Source organism: Myodes glareolus, chromosome 21 (genome assembly GCF_982192425.1).
Source record: "Myodes glareolus chromosome 21, mMyoGla1.1, whole genome shotgun sequence".
NCBI lineage: Eukaryota > Metazoa > Chordata > Mammalia > Rodentia > Cricetidae > Myodes > Myodes glareolus.
This window is the reverse complement of record NC_142046.1, coordinates 7,518,409-7,545,208: the sequence shown is the minus strand read 5'-3', so window position 1 is coordinate 7,545,208 and position 26,800 is coordinate 7,518,409. Positions and strand designations below refer to the sequence as shown.

The window sequence follows — 26,800 nt, the reverse complement described above, 5'->3', positions numbered from 1 at the left end:
GTAGCTTTGGAGCCTGTCCTGGCACTCGCTCTGTAGACCAGGGTGGCCTCGAACTCAAAGATCTGCCTGCCTCTGCCTCAGGAGTGCTGGGATTAAAAGCGTGTGCCACCACAGCCCAGTTTGGAACTAGCTGTTGTATACCAGGCTGGCCTCAAACTTTTGAGATCCGCCTGCCTCTCCCTTCTAAGTGCTGAGATTAAAGGCATGCACCACCACTGCCCAGCCTGAAGCAGGATTTTTGTTTTTGTTTTTAATCTGAAGGCTTTTTGTTTTATTTTCCTTTCCATGACCACAGTTCTTTTTTGTTTTTTATATATTTGTTTAATTGAAATTTATTGAGCTCTACATTTTTCTCTGTTCCCCTCCCTGTCTCTCCACTCTCCCTTTCAATCTTTCCCCAAGGTCCCCATGCTCCCAATTTACTCAGGAGATCTTGTCTTTTTCTACTTTCTACTTCCCATGTAGATTAGATCTATGTAAGTCTCTCTTGGTGTCCTCATTGTTGTCCAAATTCTCTGGGATTGTGGTTTGTAGGCTGGCTTTCTTTGCTTTATGTTTATGAGTGTTTTTGTTATGTTTATGAGTGAGTACATGTGATAATTGTCTTTCTGTGTCTGGGTTACCACACTCAAAATAATGTTTTCTAGTTCCATCCATTTTCCTGCAAAATTCAAGCTGTCGTTATTGAAGCAGGAATTTTTAAGGACTGGCCTACCTTGCTTGGCAAAGTTTGGCAGTCATTGTCTTGTGTCCTGCTAGTCCCGTTTGGGTAGCATACTGTCAGCAGTCGAGGCAAGGGCAAATTCTTGCCCAAGTGGCTAGTTTTGCCATAAAGAAGGCAAACTCCATATGGAGGTTCTTTGATGCCCATCATTCGTTTTTAAGTAAACCTCGGTGTTGCCAAGGGCAGATGTGTCTCATTGTCATGAAAAAAGCCTTGTTATTAAAACATTTTACATGCCATATTCTGTAGGTTTTTAAAGTGTTGGAAACCATCATTCTATCAAAAATATCTTATGTATGACCTTTGAAAACAAATTTGATTATTATAGATGACTATTAGCCTGCATTTTTAATTATCCTAAATGGTTTATAATAATAGCTTTTAAGGACTAGAGTTTTACATTTTTAAATGAGCTGCACAGGTACAATACCTTACGCAGGAGTCGAAGCATAAATATAGTATAACAAATGTAACTTTAAAATTGTATCAATATATAAAAATCCATTCTGATATAAAATATTTGACACTACTGGTTGTTAAAAGTAGACTCAACAATCGACCCTTTATCTCATCATTTCTATACTATATCCCACTTTTTTGCCTTCAGAAAGAGATCCCTGAAACTAATCTATTTTGTTCAATTTTTCCCCTCCTTATGACCACCAACAACTTATAACTAACCCTCTGAAATGATTATAAATATCCATAATCCACTGAGCAACCAGAAGCCACCCGCCCCTCCTCTTGGGAATGTGAGCATTAAGTTCCCTAGGCTGCTTCCTGTTGTCTTTAGGGGATGAGGGTACTCCTCATCCTGCTTCCTCTCTGTCTCAACTCTGCCACCTTCTTCCCAACATTTTCTCTCTGCCTGGAAATCCCACCAATCTTTCCTGCATAGCTATTGACCATTTTTATTACACATGTCACAGAGATACATCTTCACGATATACAAATATTTCACAACAGTGGAGGTCAGATGATGACTTGCAGAAGATGGTTTTCTCAATCATTTGGGTTCTATGAGTTAGTTGAACATAGGCCATCAGGTTTAAGTACCAAGTACTTTTTCTGCCAGATGAAAGCTTTTTATTTGTATCCCAAGTTGTTAGGTGGCACAATGTGAGTTTTAACCTTCTTCATTCATATTTTGTGAAGACATAAACACAAGTATACCTACTCCTATAAAATTCAAGATAATCTGGTATGTTTTGGATTGAGCTCCTCCACAGCAACACCTTTTTGCCCCTTGAAGAGTGGTGCGAGACAACATGCTGTAGTTGGAAAGTGGACGGCATGCAATGTCTCCGCAGGGGATCAGTAGCCAATATTACACTGTTATGCTTGCTTTGCTTTGGGCAAGCCTCCAATATTTGAGACATCATCCAGTGCGTTTATTAATATAGACAATTAAGGCCTCATCTCTGATCTACAGTAAATACTGAGGAGTGTGTATTTTTAATACAACACTAGATGATTGTGGTATACAGCCAGGTTTGGAAAACAGTATCTTTGAACCTCATGCTTTCCTTCTTTCCCTTCTTTTTTGTTATTAAATTTTTAAAATTTTTTATTTATCTGTTTACCTATTTATTTATATTGATTTTTTGAGGCAGGATTTCTCTGTAGCTTTGGAGCCTGTCCTGGAACTAGCTCTTGTAGACCAGGCTGGCCTTGAACTCACAGAGATCCACCTGCCTTTTTCTTTTGTCTTTTTTTTTTTTTTTAGAGTTTATTAATTTATAAAAGTTTCCATTTCCGCCCCTCCTCCCAACACCCTCCCACTCCCCCCACTCCCTCTCCATCCCTAAGAGCAGTCAGGGTTTCCTGCCCTGTGGGAAGTTCAAGTTCCTCCCCCCTTCCTCCAGGTCCAGGAAGGTGAGCATACAAACAGACTGGATCCCAAAAATCCAGTATATGCAGAGGAAACAAGTCCCAGTGTCATTGTCAATGGCTTTTCAGAAAGACCCCGTGCCAGCCACATTCAGAGAATCCGGCCACATTCAGAGAATCTGGTTGGATCACGTACTCGTTCAGTCCCAGTCCAACTGGCCTTGGTGAACTCTCATTAGATCAGTCCCCTTGTATCAGTGGGTGAACGAGGGCACCCCTCGCGGTCCTGATTTCCTTTTTCATGTTCTTCCTCCTTCTGCTCCTCATTTGGACCTTGGGGGGGTCTTTTGTCTTTTTGATTCTTGTTTAGTACAACTTTATTCTCTCTTTTCCATCTTGTACATGAGAGGAAAGTTTGGAAAACTAAATTAACAAGAATGATTCTCTCTTACATTTAAATTGTACGACAATTAATTTATGACTAAAGGTTATGGGTTTTTTTAAAATTATAATACACACTTCACGACTTTGAGTGCCATCCTTGCACAGGGCCATACTAATCTCTGTGTCGTTCCAGTTTTAGCACATGTGCTGCCGAAGCGAGCACTAAAGCCTATGTTTTTATTTCATTAGCAGGAAAGATTTGGCGACTTATTTTTGTTATAGAATTTGGATGCTGGGCTGTGGTGGCACACGCCTTTGATCCCAGCACTCGGGAGGCAGATGCAGGCAGATCTCTGTGAGTTCAAGACCAGCCTGGGCTACAAGAGCTAATTCCAGGACGGGTTCCAAAGCTACAGAGAAACCCTGACTCGAAAAACAAAACCAAAAAACAAACAAAAAAAAAAAAAAAAAAAGAAGAAAGAAAAGAAAAAAAAAGAATTTATAGAGTTGCTCTTTTATTTTAGTTTTTGTTATCACAAAATGGGTGTTTTCCATCTTTTTTTTATTATTTTAAGAACATATTTTGTAAAGGTAAGAGTAGATGGGCCTCATAGTTTTGGTTGAGAGATTTTTTTTTTTAATATAGTTGAACCATAAAAGCCAGAGTATTCATAATAAGACATAGTCATTCAAAAGAATGAGAAAGAGCCGGCGGTGATGGCACATACCTTTAATCCTAGCACTTGGGAGGCAGATGCCAGCCTGTTCTACAGAGCCAGTTCCAGGACTGCCTCCATAGCTACTGAAAAATCTTGTTTCAAAATACCAAAACAACAACAAAAGAAAAAATTGATGGGGACGGGGAGGTGGTTCATTAGATGAGTGCTTGTCATGCAGACGTGAAGCCTTGAGTGTGCTTCTCAGCACTCTTGTAGAAACTGGGCATGGCAGTGAGGAGCAAGAAAGTGGAGATAAGAGGCTTCCTGAAACTTGATTGCCTTCTGGTTTTGTAGAATAGCTATGCCCCAGGTTTGTCAATAAAGTGGAGAGTGATTGAAGAATATATTTAACTCCTGCTTCTGACTTATACACGCACTAACATATGTACACACACACACACACACACACACACAGGAACTACAGTTATTGGTAGAGTGCTTATTGATCATACATAAAGCCTCTGGTTCACTTTCCAGCACCATGCACACGAAGCTTTGTGGTGCACACCTGTAGTACTAGTATTTGGGAGGGTAAGGCAGAAATCAGAAGTTCAACGCCACTTTGAGCTATCTAGTGTGGAATAATAAGACCTATTTAAAAAAAATAGTCAAAATGACATTTGTTTGCTCAGTGTATATAACTGAGTGAAAATGTAAGTTGAAGAGCATTGAGCTCAATTTGTTACCATTGAACTTCCCCAAAATTAGTTATGTCTCAGTTGTTTTTTGACTTTAACTTTATTTATGTGCATTGATGTAAAGGTCTCAGATCCCCTGAAATTGAAGTTGCAGACAGTAGTGAGCTGCCTTGTGGGTGCTGGGAATTGAACTCAAGTCCTCTGGGGGAACAGCAGTCTTCAAGAGTATAAGATTTTAACTTCATGGTCTTTACTGTTTAGGAAATACTATCAAGTGGATATTCTCACGTGGTTTTCACAGAGGGAATGCATTTAAGATGGATTTAAAATAATGAGAATGTTTCTTTTTAATTTAAAAATTATGAAAGCATTTTTAAGTATGATATTAAGGCATTATTCATTTTGCCTGTGATAATATAATTTCCTTAAACTTGGTATGTTTGAGAAAAAAACGAAAAGTACTAGGAATAATAGAGTTTCCTTCGTATTTGAAACAAACTAAAGAAGCTTTAGGTAGAAGTTTGGAGTCCAACCTGGAACAGTGACGATCTGGTGATTATCTGGGAGTATTTTTGCCTCCTTGTGTTTTTTGGTCCGCAGTTTCCATTCATTGATCAGTGAGTTGATTGACATTCAAACCCACCGACAGCAATGAATGTTGAATGCAGCCATCAGTGTTTCCAGTTGATGAGATTGCTTTGATCTTTCTCGTCTCCTGGGTCATCTTCTCACAATGGTTCTTTGAAGTCTGTTACATGTTAGTGACCAGCCAACTGTACGGTTAAGGACTCGTAATTATAGATAACTTTGACTGCAGAGCAAGAACTTAAAGACAGAAAAGTTATGAAGAGGAAGATGCTGTCTAAAACTTCACATGGGCTGGAGTGTTGATGTCTGTAAAGCAGAGCTCAGAGACATCGATTCATCTTTTCTTTCAAACTGAGAAGTCTTAAGTACCTATTTTCAAGGTAAAGTAGCATAGATTATGTTTGTAGTTAGGTAATAGTTTATGTAGTAAGCATTTGCTATGAGCTAGAAATAGTTCAAATTACTCTCACATTTTCTCATTAAATCAAAACTGGGAGGGATAGACTGTCATCTCCCTTTCTAGACTTGAGAAAGCCAACTTGGATACTTAGGGTTACACAGCTAGAGGTGACCCAAAATTCATTCTGTATCTTTTTGCTTGAAATTAGGAAGTATTTAAATAAGCACATAGTGGTAGAAATCAGCAGTACGTAGCAGGTGCTTTAATGGGGACTGTCAATCCTAACCACAGTGTACAATTGCAGGTGCAATATAGTAAGTTTTATGAACATTAAACAGTCTTATGCTATTTTTGCTGACTAAATCCTCTCCTTACCCTTAAAGCAACGTCTTGAAAGAATGTGGAAAAAATAGCAATAAAATATTTAATTAGGTTTCATTTATATACTAAATAAATATTTTTAATATACCCTATTTCTCACTAGAATGGGACATTTCTTGTTTTCTCTTTTTCTTTTTTTTTTTGTTTTTGTTTTTGTTTTTCGAGACAGAGTTTCTCTGTAGCTTTGGAGCCTGTCCTGGAGCTAGCTCTTGTAGACCAGGCTGTCCTCAAACTTAGAGATCCGCCTGCCTCTGCCTCCCGAATGCTGGGATTAAAAGCCTGCGCCACCACTGCCCGGCTAGAATGGCATATTTCTAGAAGACACTTGAGTGCATTTGGTCCTTTGGTGTCACTCCTTATAAATTGTTAAAGTGAAGCCTTTCACTGTCAAAATATTTCAAACGAAATCAGTGAACAGTGTAAATACATAGAAACATTAAAAAAGTTTCTGGTTACCTTTAGAGAACAGAACATATTACTATTTCGTGTGATGTCATATGATGTGTCAACACAGCCTTTCAGGAAATTTGTTGTCTGTAAGGATCCCAAGGTACAGTCAACGGTTGGTGGTTTTTTCCTTTTTAATCCCAAACTCACCGACAGCGTTGAATGTTCCACGGAGTCCTCTTAAAGCTGGCTTGGTTGCTTGTATTTGGTCTGCTTTCATGTTCTAAGGACCAGTGAGCAGTGACTCCACTGCTGTTGGGTCTCTCTTATGGTTTCCAAGGTTTCAAGTTGAGTGTGCTTAAATTGTGGCATTAGTTTGCATACAGCAGAAAGGTGATGAGCTGCAGGGTTGTGAGATTGCTAATTATACTGCTGACTTAAGTGGACATCTGTGCAAATGGTTTTCAGTGGATTATTGTTCTGAAGATGTCATTTACCAATTTTATAGTAATATTTTAATTATTAAGGTACAAGAATCAGAAAGACGGTAACATATATTAGGGGCTGTTGTGTATGTAGTAGGGTTTGTCTCTTTAACTCTAGCCCATGTTTCCCTGAGAAAACCCTGACTTACTCATAGCCAGCGCTTGAACAGCGGACTTGGTGGTTCAGTGCTCACTGTTGTACTGCTTCTTCCTGCCCACCACAGGACTTGCTCATAACTTGCGTAGGACTTTCACTTCAGAGCTATATCAAACAAGTAAATCCTTATTTGCCTGTAATAATAGAAAGTAGATCCAAAGCCATATGTTCCAGAGGAAAAGATGAAAGCAAAACTACTGAGTTCAGAACCATGGGCCACTAAATTAGCACAGATGCCTCATGAACTATTTTTCATACTGAAAGAACAAAATTTTATGTATACTGTAGTGTACAGAATGGAGCTGGACAGATGGCTTAGCAGCCAAGGACATGTACTACTCTTGCAGGGAACCTGACTTTGATTGCCAGCACCCACCTTACAACCACCTGTAACTCCCAATTCCTATTGCACGGGTCTGTTACCTCAAGCCTTCATGGACATTTGTACATATCACACATATATACACATAATTAATGAAAAGTCTTAAACCGATTGCAGAGAGTAAAATGCCAGATGTATCTGACTTTTGTTTTGAGTGGTGTTTTTTGTTGTTGCTTACTTTTGTTTTTTTGGTATTTTTGAGACAGGGTTAGCTTTGGTTCCTGTCCTGGAACTAGCTCCTGTAGACTCAGCTGGCCTCAAATTCACAAAGATTCACCTAGCTCTACTTCCCTAGTGCTGGGATTAAAGGCGTGCACCACCACCACCTGGCCTGAGTATTTTTATTACTTATTAACTGACTTTTTTCTCCCACCCTTCCTCCTACCCTACCTTCCTCCCTCCCTTCTTCTTTTTATTCCTCACAGAATCTCACTCTGGAGCCCTGGCTGCGATCTGCCTGTCTCTGCCTCCTGAGTCCTGGGAGTCAAGGTGTGCGCCACCACCTCCAGCTCAGATTCATCTGTGTGTATCTGTATATGTATGTATTTCGGGTTTTTCGAGGCAGGGTGTCTCTGTAGCTTTGGAGCCTGTCCTTGAACTCCCTCTATAGATCAGGCCTTGAACTCAGAGGTCCACCTGCCTCTGTTTTCTGAGTGCTGGGAGTAAAGGCATACAACACCAACTGCCTGGCAAAATTCATTTTTTAAAGTACCCAAATGGCACTTCTTGAGAGAAAAAAAATTAACCAGTGAGAATTTGGTTCAAATAAAAACTGTTGACATTCTGCATAATTTTATTCCATCTTCCATCGAAACTTACTTGGAGGCTTTGCTGAGTTTCTGTTGTGATGTGTAAGCAGAAAGAAATGAAAGGAAGGCTGGAGAGATGGCTCAGAGGTTAAGAGCAGTTACTGCTCTCCCAGAGGTCTTGAGCTCAATTCCTAGCAACCCCATGGTGGCTCATAACCATCCTTATTGAGATCTGGTGCCCTCTTCTGGCGGGCAAGCATCCATACAGGCAGAATGCTGCATCTATAACAATAAATAAATAAATCTAAAAAAACCCATTACTTCTGATTATCTGTTTAAAATAATATAAATCTTGGTATTGCTTATCAGACAAGCAAAGATCATTTAAAAGAAATCCAATACAAAGTTTTTAAAATACTACACAGGAAGGAATTTGATTCTTTCCATTTTTTAAAAAAGACTTTTATTTCTTGCCTATACAGACTGGCCTCTAACTCAGAGATCTTCTTGCCTCTGCCTGTGCTGGGATTAAAGGTGTACACCATTACACCCAGCTACTTTTCATCTTTATTCTCCATATTTCTTCTTGCTTTAAGCCTTTAATTTTAGTTTGTTCACATTTAAGGTATACATTGGTTATTTTTCCTATTATTATTAATGTTTACAAAAATATATGTGTGTGTCTGTACATGCACATGCACTGCATGTTTGCAGGTACCCGTGGAGTTTAAAGAATAAGAAAAAGTATTGCATCGCTTGCCAGGCACCGGAAATGGTCATGAGCCCCCTGACTTAATTGCTGGGGACCAGATTTTCACCATCCGAAGGTGCAGCGAGCACACATTGGGTCTTTTAAATGAATTTGCCTAAGGGATTTATGCAGTGATGGACTCTAAAGAACTTAAAAGTTAAGAGTCACCTTGTCTGACAGTTATGTAACTGAATATTTACTAACTTGGTTTCAATATTTAATTCTTAGTTCAAACTGGTTTTGACTTTGTCAGAAGTTACCATATTATTATAATTTCATTCACAGTCCTTCTTTTCCAGAGAGACCTGGAATACTCAAACACACACTTTTTTCTTTTCACAAGGATATGTAAGTATTTCCAGAGGCTTTCTGAACCTCTTGAAATTGAGAGAAACAGGAAGTATAAACTTGCCAGGTGGTGGTGGTGCAGCCTTTAATCCTAGTGCTCAGAAGACAGAGGCAGGTGGATCTCTGATTTGAAGGCCAGCCTGGTCTACAGAGTTAGTTTCAGTACAACAAGAGCTGTTTGTTACACAGAGAAACCCTGTTTCAAAAAACCAAAATAAATAAATAAATAAATAAAAAGAAAAAGAAAAGTAAAGAAAGAAAGAAAAAAGAAGTATAAACTCAATGAAACCATAGTACATGGTTGCTGTCTTAGGTAGGAGTCTTCCTACTTACTTCCATATTTTTTTGCAGGGAGCTTTGCCAGAAACTTCTGGGGTCATTCACATGAAGATAAATTTTTGTTTTGAATAATAGCACTGTGTCAGCATGAATCCCAGACATCCTTTAGCCAAAATGCTGGTTACTACTTCGCCCTTTTACTGACTGAAGCTGTAGAACCTTAGGGATTGTTTCTTTATTACAGCCCTTGATATCACAAAGCCAGTGAGACTCATACAGCAGATAACAAAGAGAATGCTGGTGGAAATAGGAGTGTTAATTTGCTAGAAATGCTGTATCTAAGCAGGCAGTATCCCATGTGGATTTAAAAGGCTTAGTTGGATTTTCACTAGACAGAGAAGGAAAAGTACTCCAATGAGGAGAAAGGATTGACAGGACATTCTAGAAAAGGAGTGTGCAAACACTGGTGGGTAGGGATAGTAGCCTTAGACTTTCAAGTTATCTTCTGTTTAAAATGTACAACAAATAGCACTTACTGCACATACAGTTTTCTAAGTTAGATATGGCCATATATTTGAAAATGCATGTTTAATTGCTATGTTCTCTCCAGTTACTGTTCTTGGCTCATCCAAAATAGAACTGATGCGTATTCTCATAATAGCCTTTTCCAAATTGGATAAATGTTTGGTTTTTCTTTTTTTCCTGACTGTAGTTTAAATATTTTATGTTATAGTTTATAAAAGCAATATGATTATATAAATAAGCACAGGTTTTAGAACACTCAATTTTTAGAGTTAGGAGAATTATACACTATCTTTATTGGTGACTCCTCCATAAACTAGACATCATGATAATATGCACTTCATAGGGTGGTTGTGAGAACTAACATGGCTGATGTAACCTCTGCTTATAACTTGGAGTATCTTGCTAATTCAAAATGATTTACTTTTTTTTTTTTTTTCAAGACAGGGTTTCTCTGTTTAGCCCTGGCTATCCTGGAACTCAATCTATAGACCAATCTGGCCTCAAACTCCCAGAGATCTTTCTTCTTCTGCCTTCTGAGTGCTGGGATTAAAGGTGTCATCCACTACTGCCTGGGCGTTTTACATTATTTCTTGTTTGTTTGTTTGTTTTGAGACAAGGTTTCTCTGTAGCTTTGGGGTCTCTCCTGGAACTAGCTCTTGTAGTCCAGTCTGGCCTCAAACTCACAGAGATCCACCTGCCTTTGCCTACCAAGTGCTGGGATTAAAGGCATGTGTCAACACAGCCCGGCATGTGTGCATGTTTTAAAGACATTTTAAACTGATGTTTTATCACTTTCTTAATAAGGTTTTCTTCTCACACATATTTCATTTTCTTTAATCTATAAAGTGAATATATAGGTTCCAACCTCATTGTGAGGATTAAGTTAGGTAACATAATTGGAAACCCCATGCAAAGGTATCTTCCCTAAATATTTACACATAAAACACAGAATTTTGAAAGGAACTTGAATTACTAAATATAAGATGTCATCTGTCAAGTTGTTGGGGTGTTGGATAATGAAATTTTGTTGCTGCTTGGTCTCTAACTGGTAGGAGTGGCTTACAGATGAAATACTGTTGCTGCTAGCCAGTCTTACTGTCTCTGTAGCATAAAACTAAAAGTGATAGTTCCTGGAAAAAGAGCTATTGATGTCACCAAGTTTTATACTAATTACAGACATCAGTCATTAAATAGTAACTCTATTTATATAATCACAGCTTCTAAAAGAAAGTATTTGCATGAATTTAACCTTTGGAAGTGATTTCTGTGCTGTGACTCTGATTCTAATTTTATTTTACTTTTTTTGAATTTTAACTTTGCCAATTGTTTTTTATTTTGTTTTTGAGATGGCTCCCCTGTAACCCAGGTGTTTTTCTTTTCTTTCTTTTTCCCCATGATATTTATTGAGCTCTACATTTTTCTCTGCTCCCCTCCCTGTCTCTCCCCTTTCCCCTTCAATCCTCCCCCAAGGTCCCCATACTCCTAATTTACTCAGGAGATCTTTTTCTACTTTTTACTTCCCATGTAGATTATATCTATGTAAGTCTCTCTTAGTGTCCTCATTGTTGTCTAAGTTCTCTGGGATTGTGGTTTGTAGGCTGGCTTTCTTGGCTTTATGTTTAAAAACCACCTATGAGTGAGTACATGTGGTAATTGTCTTTCTGTGCCTGGGTTATCTCACTCAAAATGATGTTTTCTAGCTCCATCCATTTTCCTGCAAAATTCAAGATGTCGTTATTTTTTTCTGCTGTGTAGTACTCCATTGTGTAAATGTACCACTTTTTTTTTTTTAATCTATTCTTTGATTCAGGGGCATTTAGGTTGTTTCCAGGTCCTGGCTATGACAAACAATGCTGTTATGAACATAGTTGAGCACATTCTAATTTTAAATTAATCTGAATGAATGTGTTACTTCAATGCAATTCTCAAAAAGAAGCCTGCTGAGTAGTGTCTGATTCAGTACTAGGAAGGAGGAAAACAGAACCTCTCAAGCTTCTGGTTTAATGGACCAGCATGATGGCTTCATTGGTCAGAGTGCTTGCTGCCAAGCCTGATGGCTGGTTTCAATTCCTGAAATTCATGTGATGGGAAGAGCCAATTCTTGCAGGTTGGCTTTTGATCTCTGCTCTTGTGCCATGGTATACATGCCACTTTCCCCATACACAAATGTGCATGTGTACACACACTCGGCACATACTTATATACAATATATGACACACACACACACACTAAATTAAATTTAAAAAGATTGTGTTTTGCCAAAGCAAGGGTAGGAATTGGAAATTTAAGTAGGGAGGGCTGGGGAGATGGCTGAGCAATACTACTCTCCACTCTACTTCTCCCTCCCCCAGTTAGGGTTTCACTGTAGTTTTAGAGCCTGTCCTGGAACTAGCTCTTGTAGACCAGTCTGGCCTTGAACTCATAGAGATCCCGACTGCCTCTGCCTCCCAAGTGCTGAAATTAAAGGCAAAGGAGTGCGCCACCACTGCCCAGCAGCAATACTACTCTTGCAGAGAACCTGAGTTCTAATTTATCATTCACATTGGGTGGCTAACTCCTGCTCCAAGGTAATCTGACATCTGTATACCCTCCCAACACATAATTAAAAGTAATAAATCTTTCATAAACTCAATAGTTTGGAACATTTTCTTATCTGAGACAATAGTAGGAGGAAGTAAGTAGGCTAGGACATTGAGATGGCAAATTGGCCCCGTGTGGAAGACAGTTTCTTCTATCCCATAGTTAACATTGAGTTTTATGGTTTTGAGGTATTACTTAAAATTTTGCAATCTCATAGGAATCAGGTCTTACTTTTCTGTGTTAAATTAATTCCTAGGCTGTTTGTTTTCAGTGAGGAACTCTTTTGAGTAACTGTACCAGGTATTATTTAGTTAACCTGAGCAGATGAATTAAGATGTAAAGCCATAGAACTGGAGAATTTAGAGCACTGGCTGATTTACAGAGAATCCAGTTTGATTCCTAGCAACCTCATGGTGGCTCACAGTAACTCTAGAGAATTCAAATGCTGTCTTTTGGCTTCCTCAGGCAATAAAGACACATAAGGTGCACAGACGTATATTGAGGCAAAATACTCATGCACATGAAGTAAGTCTAAAAATAGTAAGATAAAAAATTGTGAAAAAGAAAAGAATATAAATCATTAGTAGCTGATACTCATAGCGGTTAAATAATGACAGTTGTTGACATCATGAGTTGGATGACAGTTTATGAATAGTTCTTTAAAGCCACCAGATATGTTTTGCAGCAGCCTGTTAATGAAATATAACAGTATCCCACTATCTTAGTCTTAACTCTCACAATGATGAAGTGCTCATGATTTATCACTGGTAGGAGATAACAGAGTTATTCCCCTGTCTAATTTAGTTTATTGGGTTCAGTTGAATCATATGGTACTTTATACTAACTCTGTCAGTAGAGCATGAGACTCTTAATCTCAGGGTCGTGGGTTTGAGCCCCACATTGGTTGCCAGAATGTAACATAATTAAGGGTCACCTAGAGCCAGAAATAAAGGATAGCAAATGTTTATTGGGGAACACTCACAATAAGAAGACCTCTGTGTTCCTCTGCTATAGGGGTGCTGGGAGCTGCGAACATAACTGACCACCGACCAAATGAAAAGACAAAAGGGACTAGCATGTTTCCTGTCCTGTGCTTATAGTACCTCAGAGCACGCCCTAATGGACTGGTATTTTAAAGGCTATCAGTTGAATGAATTCCTACAATACCTGAACCTATTTCAGAGTTTTGTTTCAAATGGATTATAGCTCTACTTTAAGGTATAAGTCATGGGTAAATTGTTATATTCTAAACTATTTTTAGTTATCTATAACATTTATGGAGATTGCTTTATATTGCTTTGGTTGGCTCTCTCCAGCAAATAGTTGAATCTTTATAGCATATTCTAAAAGGATGCTTTCTCTAGAATAGCAGTGCAGAGATCTGTCACATACTTTTGTAAATGAAATAACACTTTACTAGATTGAACAAGTTATTAGTATTCAACATATGCATGTCTCCATTGATAAACTAAAACTGGAAAATATTGGTGCTTGACTGGGAAAGTTAATCCTAAGAGGGAAAAAATGGGGGTTGAATAGAAAATTAAATTCTAATATAATGTTTTATAACTGTGAAAACTTCATAGGATTGGGGTTGGAGAGATGGCTCAGAGGTTAAGAGCACTGACTGCTCTTCCAGAGGGCCTGAGTTCAATTCCCAGCAACCACATGGTGGCTCACAGCCATCTGTAATGAGATCTGGTGCCCTCTTCTGGCCAGCAAGCATATAGACAGACAGAATACTGTATACATAACAAATAAATCTTTTTTTAAAAAAAAAATCATAGGATTCTTAAAAATTTATTTATTATTGTTCCCCTTCTCTCCTTCCTCTCTTTTCCTCCCCAACCCTTCTTCCCAGGTTCTTCATATGCTAGGCAGTTCTACTAGTGTGCTAAGTCCCCATCCTCTTTACTGATTTTCTCTTAAGTTCCCCAAGCTAGTTTTGAACTTAAACACAGCAGTTCTTGAAGTTTAAATGCTCCTGCCTCATCTTTTGAGTAGTAGTCTGATGGTTCCTAAGCCAATTTTGCATTCTAATTGAAAGTTAATAGTAGGAAATACAATCTAGTAATATGCAAGTTTCTATGCACATACCCAAACTTAGTATTTGATTCTGTCAGGCATAGGTATATATGTATATGTATCTTCGAGATGATTCTCACGTAACCATTTCATGATCAAATTTGGGAACCTCTGATTTAAGCTGGAGATCTTAATTTAACAAGTCAGGAAACAGACTGAGAAGGGGCATAGCTTTCAAGTCAGTCTTCCTGACAGGTCAAACCTCATACTCTTAGGGATGCACTCAGAGGTAGAGCCAATGAACTATTGACTTGGATTTGGTATGCTATTCTGAAGCATTTGAGTAAGTGATTCTGAGTGGTGTTGGCTCAAAAGCTGTCCATAGTTTAAATGAGAAGTAGCTGTTAAGTGATCAAAATCTTTTAGTAGTCATTTGGGCTCTGATATTTATCAGCTACTGCTTCACTTACAGCTTTTCTCCAGTTGAAGGTGACTGATTCCCATTAGGTAGATAATTGCAGAACCTTTGGCTACTCTTGGGAGGAATTTATTATAATTACCAGTGAGAAGGTACAAATGATTTAAGTTCAAGAACTTCTAATTTAGCCGGGCGGTAGTGGTGCATGCCTTTAATCCCAGCACTTGGGAGTCAGAGGCAGGTGGATCTCTGTGAATTTGAGGCCAGCCTGGTCTACAAGAGCTAGTTCCAGGCTCCAAAGCTACAGAGAAACCCTGCCTCAAAAAACAAAACAACAACAACAAAAAAGAATAAGAAGAACTTCTAACTCCATTCAGCTTAGTCTGTTGGCCAGGTGTTCACCTTCAGGAGCGAATTGGTGTCCGTTGCTGCTGTGACTTAAAAATATTTAAGAAGAGCCAAAGACATCATTGAAACCTTTCCTGTGTTGGCAGAAGAAAGTGGCCCCAGGAATCAAGGATTGACACATGTCATCAGAAAAAGTGTAGTTTGGACACTAATGAATGGCTCTTGTCAAGACTTCCTTAGTGTGATAAAGCTGGGAAGACCCAGGTTGGTGCTTACTTTGCATAGGAGAGGAATTATCATTTAGAGAAAACTGCCAGTTTTATACCAGTGATAACCCTAGACTCTTGTCAGTACATTTTAGTGGCTGGTGGTATAGACACTGGATATAAGGGAGCAAGGTAGTGTGGTTATATCAAACAAATCTTCCTTTTTTGTTGTTTTTTGCCACTATGTATAAACTCAATTTGTATGGCTGTACTTTTTATATATAAAGTGATTGTAGCCTTGTGACTTTTGGCACAAGTTTCTCATATGCAAAATGGAGATTCATAATTTTCTGTATCACTGAGTTTTCCTGAGTTTGAATGAGTTCAGTAATAGAAAAATTTCTGGCATATGATAAACAAATTTCAGTTATAGTTAATATTATAATTTGCTAAATTTGCAATGTTCTGTTAAGACCTTCTAAACAATTAGAGAATTACTATGTAGAAAAAACACACAGTTGAAGTCAGGAGACCCAGTCTTACTTATGTCACATGTTACTACTCAGTTTCTGTACTCTTCAAGTTATACCAATCAGAAACATACTCAGAGTTTGCAGGCCACTGGCTGCTGGAAGCATTCATTGTTCAGAGCAGTTATCCTTAAGCTTGCAGTGTAAATGAAATTTGGTAAATTGTAAAATATCTTAATTTATTTAGACAAATTTTAAAGGTTTGACAATCTATCTCAGTAATAGATTACTTATGAAGTACCGTTGATGTTCTGGGTTCTGGGTTGATGTTCTGTTAAAATTTAAAAAGTTTTAAATCCGCTAGGAAATGGTAATGCACACCTTTAGTCCCAGCACTCTGAAGACAGAGGTAGGTGGAGCTCTGAGTTTAAGGCCAGCTTTGTCTACAGAGTGAGTTTCAGGACTGCCAGGGTACACAGGGAAACCCCGTCTGGTAAATCCATTACACTGTTAAAGTAAGTGCCCTCTGCTCACGGAGTGCAGAGCAGCGAGTCCAGAGCCTTGTCCATGGGAGGGAAGTGCTGTGTTATTCATTCAGGTGAGCACTAGCTCTACCTAAGATACATTTAAAAACAAAAACAAAACAGTAAAATAGATGTGGTTTTTGGGTCAAAGTTGTATCTCACAGAGAAGCACTTGTCTGGTATGGGTGAAGTCTTCATTTGAGCCCGCCCCCACCTCCAACATTACAAGTCACCAAACAAAAAGGTAGGGGTGTGTGTGTGTGTGTGTGTGTGTGTGTGTGTGTGTGTGTGTGCATGTACTTGTGTACTGTGGCCAGAGGTTAACATTGGGTGTCTTTTCCTCTACCAATTTTTACTTTATTTTTTGAGATAGTCTTATTGAACTTGGAGCTGCCTGACTTGGTTAGACTGGCTGGCCAGCAATCTTCAGACTCAGAACTGTCTCTACTTCCTAAGCACTGGGGTTATAGATGTGTTTGCTGTACGTGGGTTATTACATAGGTGCTAGGTGTCTAAACTTCATGTATTGTGTCTTATTAAAATCATTGCATAGACCTTTTACTTGATCATGATTTTCTTTTTTTTGGGGGGGGGGGTTCGAGACAATTTCTCTTTGTAGCAGTCCTAGCTGCTTGATTCTGGTGTTGAGATCACAGCCATGCTGCACCACACAAGTTACTCTTTTAGCAACTTGGAAATATTGCTCTATCCTTTAAAAGAACCTGGAATGTAATATTTGCTATAACTGTTAAAATAACTATTTGTAGATTTTTTTTGTTTATTTTTAAGGCAGTAAGTTCTTTCTCTAAACTACATCAGAACCCAAGCTAACTTGGTGTAATAGTGTAAGAATTTTATTGAGTACTTAATGCAGCCACAAAAGCTCACAGTGTTGAATTTCAATGCTGTCTGTTTGAAAGAAATACCATAACTTGGTATTTCTCCATAATTACCATACTGCCCCCCCCCATTTATTTCACTGGAGTAAGGGAAATTAAGGGTCATAGATATGCTGCTTTCCAAGGTGGTGGTCCTGATGTGCCTCAGTTGTGCTACCAAACATTTCCTCTGATTGGTTCCAATGTTCTTACTGTTGTGGTAATTCTTCCAACTAGTAACGCACTGTGGTAGTTTGTACCCTGTATAGTTTTACTTCCTATATGAACACCCTGCTCTTTGCTTGAGTATATTCTGGCTATTCTATGTGGTATATCCCATCCATTTTGCTCAGCCTTAGATTCTTCCCAAGAGTAATATTTGAGTATGCAGTCACACATTCACATACTGGCAGGAACATAATTTTTCCTAGCATCTTTCTAAGAAAGATTGAAGCCAAGTAAGCAAAGTCAGATGTTTTGGATTAAGTCGTGCTGCTGATAATCAGAATTCTGCACGTTAAGAGTTTTGAAGTGCACTAGACTTACTCTCTTGCTTAACCTTATTTTTATGACCAAAAGATCCTGGAGTTTTACCCCTTTTGCTGGGCAGAAAAAGGTTACATGCTGGAACTCCATGAAAGCACCATATTATTTAAGAGAAATAGTAATGGGCATGCCAAGGGAAGTAGTGCTGCTGCTGGGAATCCTGACTGGGAGCAGGCAGCTGCAGCTCCTTAACCATACCTGCCTACATTTTATTTTTTTTAATTTTTTTATGATTTATTTATCTTTATTTTATGTGCATTGGTGTGAAGGTGTCAGATCCCCTGGAACTGAATTTTTCAGACAGTTGTGAGCTGCCATGTGGGTGCTGGGAATTGAACCCAGGTCCTCTGGAAGAGCAGTCAGTGCTCTTAACCGCTGAGCCATTTCTCCAGCCCCCTGCCTACATTTTAAACAGAAATTTTCATTTCAACTCAAGCTAGCCATTTTGGGGTCTCTGGTGCGCAATGGTACCTTGCACAAAGAGGAAATGCTTAGAAACTGTATGCAGCACTTACTACGTACCGTGCGTAGGTACTAGAGATGAATTAAAATTCTTTTTTGTCCCCTAGAAGCTATAGTATGGGGAGAGCACTGCTTCTGAAGCAGATAAATTACAATCCACTAATTGTATTTGCTCATACAGTTTAGTATTTTGTTTACTTTGTAAGTAAAGCTGACCGTAGCCAGTCTATAAAATTGATCCCTTGACTTAATATTCATGCGATTTCTTGGCAGTTCTAAAACATGCTAATTTGCTTTAAGTTTTGCCTCTTTAGCCACCTCTTCTGATTTGTCTAGGACTGACAATTTATGGAGTGTCAGAACTATAAAATTTAGTATAATACAGGAAGACCATTCTAAGACAGCTTCCAGAATTGGTCATTCTGGTCTAAGTAATGTTTTCTTTAAGAAAGATGTGAGTGTGTACACGTAGCTTTTCCTATGAGAGTAGGAAACAATGATTACTTTCTACCCATGGAATGCAGACCTCCTTGAATTTGTACACATTTAGAGCAGAGTTAGAGAGCACATACCATACATATACCATGACACACTTGTAATTGAGCTTCCAGGTTGTATTAAATTTAAAAATAGATAATGTCAATTTTTGAGAAGGTTCCATGAGGTGCTAAGAAGAAGGTATATTTTCTGTTTGGATGGAATATTCTGTAGATGTCTGTTAAGTCCATATGAATCATAACATCTGTTAGTTCCCTTATTTCTCTGTTCATTTTTTGTCTGACTGACCTATCCAGTGGAGAGAGGGGAGTGTTGAAGTTTCCCACTATTAGTGTGTGGGGTTTAGTGTATGATTTAAGCTTTAGAAGTGTTTCTTTCACATATGAGGGTACTCTTGTATTTGGGGGCATAGATGCCCAGTATTGAGATTTCCTCTTGATGGATTTTTCCTGTTACTAATATGAAATGTCTTTCTTTGTCTCTTTTGATTGATTTTAGCTTGAAGTCTATTTTGTTAGATATTAGGAAAGCTACACCCACTTGTTTCCTAGGTCCTTTTGATTGGAATAGTTTTTCCCAACCCTTTACTCTGAGATGATGCCTGCCTGCTTGCCAAAGAAGGCACCATATCTCATTATAGATGATTGTAAAGCCACCATGTGGTTACTGAGATTTGAACTCAGGACCTCTGGAAGAGAAGCAAGAGCTCCTAACCTCTGAGCCATCTCTTTATCCCCCAGTGTTTTTTTTCTATAGCTATTTATATGCATATGTAATGTTGATATTATTTATTTGTTCCTCAAAAGAATAAGCTACAACTGTTGTTAAACTTCATGAATCAACTATTTGAAACATGTCTTGATTGAAATAAGACAAATACCATTTAATAATTCATGCATTTTGATGACTAAAACCAATATCATAACAACAGAAAATTTAAGAGAAGAAAAATGCATGGAGGAAATTTAGAAAAGACTTATTTGCATTTGTTTGAAAGAAAATGTCTTGCTTTCTAATACAATAAGTACATGCAGCTTTAGTAATAGAAGCCAAAGCTTCTTTAGCTGACCTGTCTGTTTAATATCATTAATGGCATACCCATATGTCCATCAGAGTAATTAATAGCAACCATTTAGTGAAAATTAGACATTTTTGATCTTTTGCTGCACAAAATTTCAGCATTTAATTTTTTGTTGTTGTTGTTTTTTGTTTTGGTTTGGTGTTTTGAGACAGGGTTTCTCTGTAGCTCTGGAGCCTGTCCTAGAACTAGCTCTTGTAGACCAGGCTGGCCTCAAACTCACAGAGATCCGCCGGCCTCTGCCTCCCGAGTGCTGGCATTAACGGCACGTGACACCACCGCCCAGCTTTTTGCATTTAACTTTTCAAATTTAAAAATTTCCTTAAAATGTGCTTTGAAACTTTCTTTTTTAACTGCCAAAGACAAACTTTAATACCACCACATTGGGTTGTTCACACAGTTCCTGTACTCCACAGTAGGACTGCATGGCCTTATTTCTGAAGCAGGGAATCAAGGACTGTTAAAATAACACTTAGTGAAAGGCTTTGGGTGATCATTGAAACAGTACTTCAAAAGAGCATATGGTTGTAAGAGATTTAGCAGAGTACACATACACACCCTGCTTGGCTTTTTATTGTTTAGTCTACTGTTAGCTTTTTCTTCTGGTGGTCTGGGAACTGTCTTGTGCATGCTAGATAAGCACTTTACCATGAAACTGCAACAGCCCTAGCCCAAGGTCACATTTGTTCTATATTTCTTACATTTTAAGTTATTTCTTAATATTTTTATTTAAAACGAAGAATGACTGTGGTTTAGGAAATGTTAAATAGCATGAAAATTAATAGTGTAGACATTGGGAACCATGCTAAAACTTTGTGGTACCCTGTAAATAGGATCCCATTTAGCCATATTCATTTTATAACTGGGGTATGGGACACTAGCAATTGAGAGGTTAGTTAGAGCGAAATGTCTCTCTTTCTTCCTTCTCACTTTCCGTGGTAACACCACAAATAAATTCCTTCATGTCTCTTTTTTCTCTTCTTAAGCTGTTAAAAAAAAAGCAGCATCAAATACATGTGGTATATGCCTGTGGTCCTCTCTACTTAAGAGGCTGAGGCAGTGATCTCTTTGCCCTTGAGTTCGAAACTAGTTTAGGCAATCTAGCAAGACTCTGATCTATTGCTGGGTTACAAAATAAGATTAACTTCCACATGACATACAACTTAACACTGTAGCTGCTACTGCTGCTTCTATTATTGTTATTGTTGTTGTTATTATTATTATTATATCTTTATTTTCAAGTCAGGGTTTCCTGACTGTCCTAGAACTCACTCTGTAGACCAGGCTGGCCTTCAACTCAGAGACCCACCTGTCTTTTCCTCCTGAGTGTTAGGATTAAAGGCGTGTGCCACCACAGCCAGCATCCTTAACTCTTAAAGTGCCCAGTTCACTAGTGTTGAGCAAATTTCACACTGGTGTGCAGCAGACTTATAGCACTTTCTCTCCTCACAAACCCCAAATCCTGTGTTCACTGAATGAACTTTTCGTTTTTCATCTTTTATAGCCATCAATTCTGTTTTGAATTTTTATGAATTTGACTGCTATAGGAACTGCTTCATGTAACAGCCTTTTGCAACTTTACTGCCGTCATCTAGGTCAGCACAGTGATTTCATCTGAATGAGTGCAACATACTTAAGTAATCTTTTTAGCATTGCCTATTTTGAATCCATCTAATAGCTACATTCAAATTAACTTTGCTTGGCAACCTTATAGTCTGACTATGCTTTTACTCGAGATGAGCTTATGATATTATTGGACCCCAGTAGCTACCTTTTCCTCACTGCTCCCAAACTGTACAATACCTGTGCTTCACTCACTCTGAACTTCTTCTGTATCTGGATGCTCTCGTTCAGTGACTTGTGACTTACTTGAAGCTGTGTTTGTCAGCTGCCTATGCCTGGAGCTAACCAATTTAATGTCAGAATATAAAAATTCAGTAATTAAAAACATTTCCCATTATCTAGCTTTTTAGACCTTTTCTTGACAATTAAAAGTCATGAGTACTTTTAAGTATTTTTTAAAAGAAAAAAAAATTTCTTGATTTTGTAATGGAAAATGTAGGAAGAAAAAATGGAAGTTTATTTTAAAATTGCAAATCACTGAGCCTATTAATATTACTATTAAGTACACCAGAGAAATTTGTAGATCTGCAAACTTTAGCAGTTTCCCATTAAACAAGGAATTTTGATTTCTCACTACTAGATCTGTGCTTGAAGTTCACATACCCATCACAAAAGAGTATGAACATACACACACTGGGGGAAATAGCATACTATTTTAAAGTTTTGTTTTGTTTTTCCAGATAGTGTTTCTCTGTGTAGTACTGGCTGTCCTGGAACCTGCTCTGTACACCAGGAAGAGACAGGTGGGTCTTTGTGAGTGCACAGCCAACCTAGTCTACAGAACAAGTTCTAGGAGATCCAGGCCTACACAGAGAAACCCTGTCTCAAAAAAAACAAAAAAATGCTGATTTTAATCTTTGTAGGTTTGTAGAGTCCAGAAGAGAAGAATAACAGATCCCCTGGAGTTAGTTATGGGCATTTATGACAAGGGTATGGTTGAGAACTGAACTCTGCTCCTCTGAAAAAGCAGTGTGTGCTCTTGACTGCTGGGCCATCTCTGCAATTCCTGAAGTTACTCTCAATACAAGCTTAGTGAATTACGACATTGGAGCTGCAATGTCTTTCCTAGCTTTAACCAGAAAGGCCTCTTCCTACCATTTCAACCTTTGTTGTCTGTGTACGCAAATCTGAACATCATATCAGTACTTTCATTTATATTATTAGTGTCTGAGAAGCTCTCCTTTATTTCTTTCTGTAAAACTTTCTTTCAAACTTCAGGCATCCTGTCTTCAAAGTTGTCTTTCAAGTGGAAGATTAAATGCTTCTAGTTTGTGCTTTTCTTAGCAGTGTCCTATAATCAGATTTGTCTCTTAAACTAGACTGGGAGCTTTTGTGGGAATTTTGGAGGCATTATTCTCCTTGGCATGCCACAGACAAGGCTTTCAGTGACTTTAAAAATATTTTTAAGGTAGTCTATAGACACAAGTAGCTCAGGCTGACCCTGAACTTTTGTTTTTCTTTAGTCTTCTAACTGTTGATTCTAGGCTGTACCTCCATTGCCTAGCCTCAGTGACTCTGTTTTTGAATACATTGTACTGTGTTGAAAGTTGAATATACAAGTGCCTGAATAAATGAGTATCAGAAGACTAGAGAAAGAATGATTTGCCTCTGGACCCAAACTTTGGTTGTACAGTCTTGTTCCTACATATTTATTAGTAAACTTTGAGTTCTATGTGAACCTAGTAAAGACAAAGGTGGGAGAAGGATGAAGAGTTGGCTCAGTAGTTAAGAGCACTGACTGCTCTCTCAGAGGACACAAATTTAATTCCCAGCACCTACATGGGAGCTCACTGTATTTCCACTTCTAGGGGGTCTGACATGTTCAAGGCCAGCTTGGTCTACAGAAGATAGCCAGAGCTACAGAAATTCTGTCTTGAAAAACCAAAACAATAATAATAAATGAATAAAGTGTTAGTGATTTTCCTTCTCTGTTTATAAATACCTTTTATATCCACAGAGATGCTATTATTTTAAATATAAAATGTTTTGCTTATATTTTTAAAAATACTTACTTATGGCCGAGCGGTTGTAGCACATGCCTTTAATCCCGGCACTTGGGAGACAGAGGCAGGTGGATCCAAAGCTACAGAGAAACCCTGCCTCAAAAAAACGAAAACAAAACAAAACAAAAGCTAGTTTCAGGACAGGCTCTGAAAACTGCAGAGAAACCCTGTCTCAACATCCCCCCCCCCAAAAAAAAAGAATCCAGATTTGAACTCAGATGTCTGGCTCTGGGCACTGTTCATTTCATTATTCAGTTTGTTTTTATATGGTTTGGAGTAGCATGTTTGGCTATTTCCTGTTGTGAGATATTTGTGCACTATGTGAAAATGTATTGTTGTGGTGATGGTGTAAGAAAAAGTAGAATGGCCAATAGCTAAGCAGAAGTATAGGTGGGACATCCTGACAGAGAGAAAACTTTGGGAAGAAGAAAGCGAAGTCACCAGCATGGGCATTGTGGAGAAATGAGGTAACAAACCATATAACAGAAAGCAGATTAAAATAAATGAGTTAATTAACGTTATAAGATCTAGTGGCACAAGTCTAAGCTTGACTGAACTTTCATGATTAATAAAATATTATAATATTTCATGATAAATAATTAATTATTTGTGAGCTGGTGGCCCAAAGAAAAATACAACTACAGATATCAGAGTCCTTCAGCCAATGCAACACTTGACTAGGAACCTCTTTTCACACTGAGTGGGCCAACCTCTGTCTGGAGCCTGTGGTCGCCAGTGATCCCTCTCATGTGGTACATGGATTTTAGCATCTACAAGCAAGATTGGATCCTTCTTTCACAAGAAGTTGCTCTTACAAGACATAGGGTTTACAGGAAAAGCACAAAGAAATGAAATACTCAGCTAATTTTACTCTTTCCTCTTTTTTTTTTTTTTTTGAGACAGGGTCTCTGTAGCTTTGGTGCCTGTCCTGAAACTAGCTCTTGCAGACCAGGCTGGCCTTGAACTCACAGAGATCCTCCAACCTCTGCTGGGATTAAAGGTGTGCACCACCACCCCACTAAATTTACTCTTTTCAAAGGAAGTTTTTATTATTTTTCTTTTATCTATCTATCTATCTATCTATCTATCTATCTATCTATCTATCTATCTATCTATCTAATCATTATGTATACAGTGTTCTGTCTGTCTGTATGCTTGCAGGTCATAAGAAGGCATCAGATCTCATTACAGATGGCTGTGAGCCACCATGTGGTTGCTGGGAATTGAACTGAGGACCTCTGGAAGAGCAGTCAGTGCTTTTAACCTCTGAGCCATCTCTCCAGCCCTATTATTTTTTTCTTGTTAACATTTTCATTTCTCTTGAGTATAGGTACTTGGGTAAACATTGTACATTGGTTCTTTGTTTTGTCTTTCTTCATTTTCTGTGCATTGGTGTTTCCCCTGCATGCATGTCTGTATTACAATGTCAGACCTAGGAGTTACAGACAGTTGGGAACTGCCATTTTTGTGCTGGAAATTGAACGCAGATCTCCTGGAAGAGCAGTCAGTACTCCTAGCTGCTGAGCCATCTCTCCATTCTCCAAACATTATGCATTACTAGAAGGCCATGTGAATGAAATGTAACTGCATTGTGTTGAATTACTTTTTACCTCTAGAAATTTTGATTTTAAAAGTTATGTATAATCATCATTGCTATACTTCTTGTCAGCTGTTGGCAGGGACATAGTATTTTAACAATTAAGTGGGTGAAAGGTTTATTTTATTTTATTTTATTTTTGGGTTTTTGAGACTGGGCTGCTCTCTTTTTTGCTCTGGCTGTCTTGGTACTCACTCTGTAGACCAAGCTGACCTCAAACTCAGATCCACCTGCCCCTGCCTTCTAAGTGCTGGGATTTAAGATGTGCACCATCACACTTGGCTGGTTTTAATTTTTAAAATTTCTCCACCAGTCAGTCTTTTATTGTTGGTGTTTGCTTTTTGAAACAAGGCATGTCTAGAACTCATTATGTGGAAGCTAACCTCAAACTCAGAGGTCTGTCTGCCTCTGCCTCTGAAGTACTAGGATTAATGGTATGTACCACCATTCCTGGCCCTTGATTCAGTTTAGATCTAACATTGTATATAATACATACTAGGAGCTTAATATTGATTAATTTCATAATTAGTGTTTAATAAGGATCCAGAATCCTTTGCTTTGGTTATCTCCAGGAAGTTACTGACGATCTAAGAGAACATCGCAGGTAGATTTGACTATTTGTGTTAGAAAAACAACCTTTTAAGATTGCCTACTACATCATGTTATTTCCCTTACATTTCTGTGTGCTTTTGGAAACCTGCCACTCTGCATGCTCGGAAAGGTCTGTGCGTCAGGTCTGACAGCGTCAGTGAAAGGACACCTGTTGCTTATGATTACTGCTGAGCTATTTTTAACTTGAAATGTGTCCACAGGTGCATTTGGGAATACTTTGTCTAGAAATTCTTTGTATGGCTTTGACTTATAAAAGATAGAAATTTCTTTTCCATGCCTACAATAGACTTTTAATTTCTTAACCATGAACTGTATTTAGGACATGTATTTAGGATATGTGTTTATTGTAATAACCAAGAAAAATCCATAGAAATATGTTCCAAAAGAGTCTCTAGAAAATAGAAAAATTTGTTAATTTAGAGAAAAATGTTCTTTGTCTTGCTGTGTAACCTGAGGCACACTGTAGTATTGTCTACTCAGGTTATGTTTGGGCTATGTAAAGAATCCCAAGCCAGCCTCAGTTCATGATGAAACCTTGTTTAGGGAAAAAGTATTCTCTATTTTTAGATCTAATAATAGTATTAAACTTGTTTCAACAATAAATTATTCTTGACATTATTATAATCTGATATCTAACGGTAGCTTACAATTGTCTTTATCTAGTTTTAGGGATCTAACACACTTTTCTGTCATGTAGGCATCGCACACATGTGGTGTACATGCATACATGCAGGCAAAACATTCATACATTAAAAAATATGTATGTATATAAGCTGGACGGTGGTGGCACATGCCTTTAATCCCAGCACTCGGGAGCCAGAGGCAGGCAGGTGGATCTCTGTGAGTTCGAGGCCAGCCTGGTCTACAGAGTGAGTTCCAGGACAGGTTCCGAAGCTACAGATAAACCCTGTCTCGAGGGGAAAAAAAAGGTATATATGTGTATATTTAAAATCTGATAACCTACCTTATTTTTCCAAATAAGTTTCTCATCTTAATTCAGTTGCTACATCTAGTTTTTGTCTCTAAGATTTAAACTTCCTTGTGCAATGTTGACTGTTTTTACACTTGTGCACTTAATTTTAAACAGAATACTGGGTGCTATGAATTAGATTGGAACACTTGTACTTCCATTCTCTATCCAGGAAAAGTATCAGATATTGGTCTGGATTTAAAGCCTGTAGAAGTTAGGATAGAGTTTGGATGTC

At 38.2% G+C, this 26,800-nt stretch overlaps 1 protein-coding gene and 1 non-coding gene across 3 annotated transcripts in view; one reads left to right on the top strand and one right to left on the bottom strand.

The window, feature by feature from the left end:
- The window catches only part of Nr6a1 (nuclear receptor subfamily 6 group A member 1), a 158,860-nt gene that overhangs the window by 49,245 nt on the left and 82,815 nt on the right, over positions 1–26,800 (top strand). The gene's annotated exons all lie outside the window — the stretch shown is intronic.
- Positions 3,059–3,161, bottom strand: LOC125397071 (U6 spliceosomal RNA). Its single transcript, XR_007230980.1, has one exon. It is a non-coding gene; the product is annotated as a U6 spliceosomal RNA (small nuclear RNA).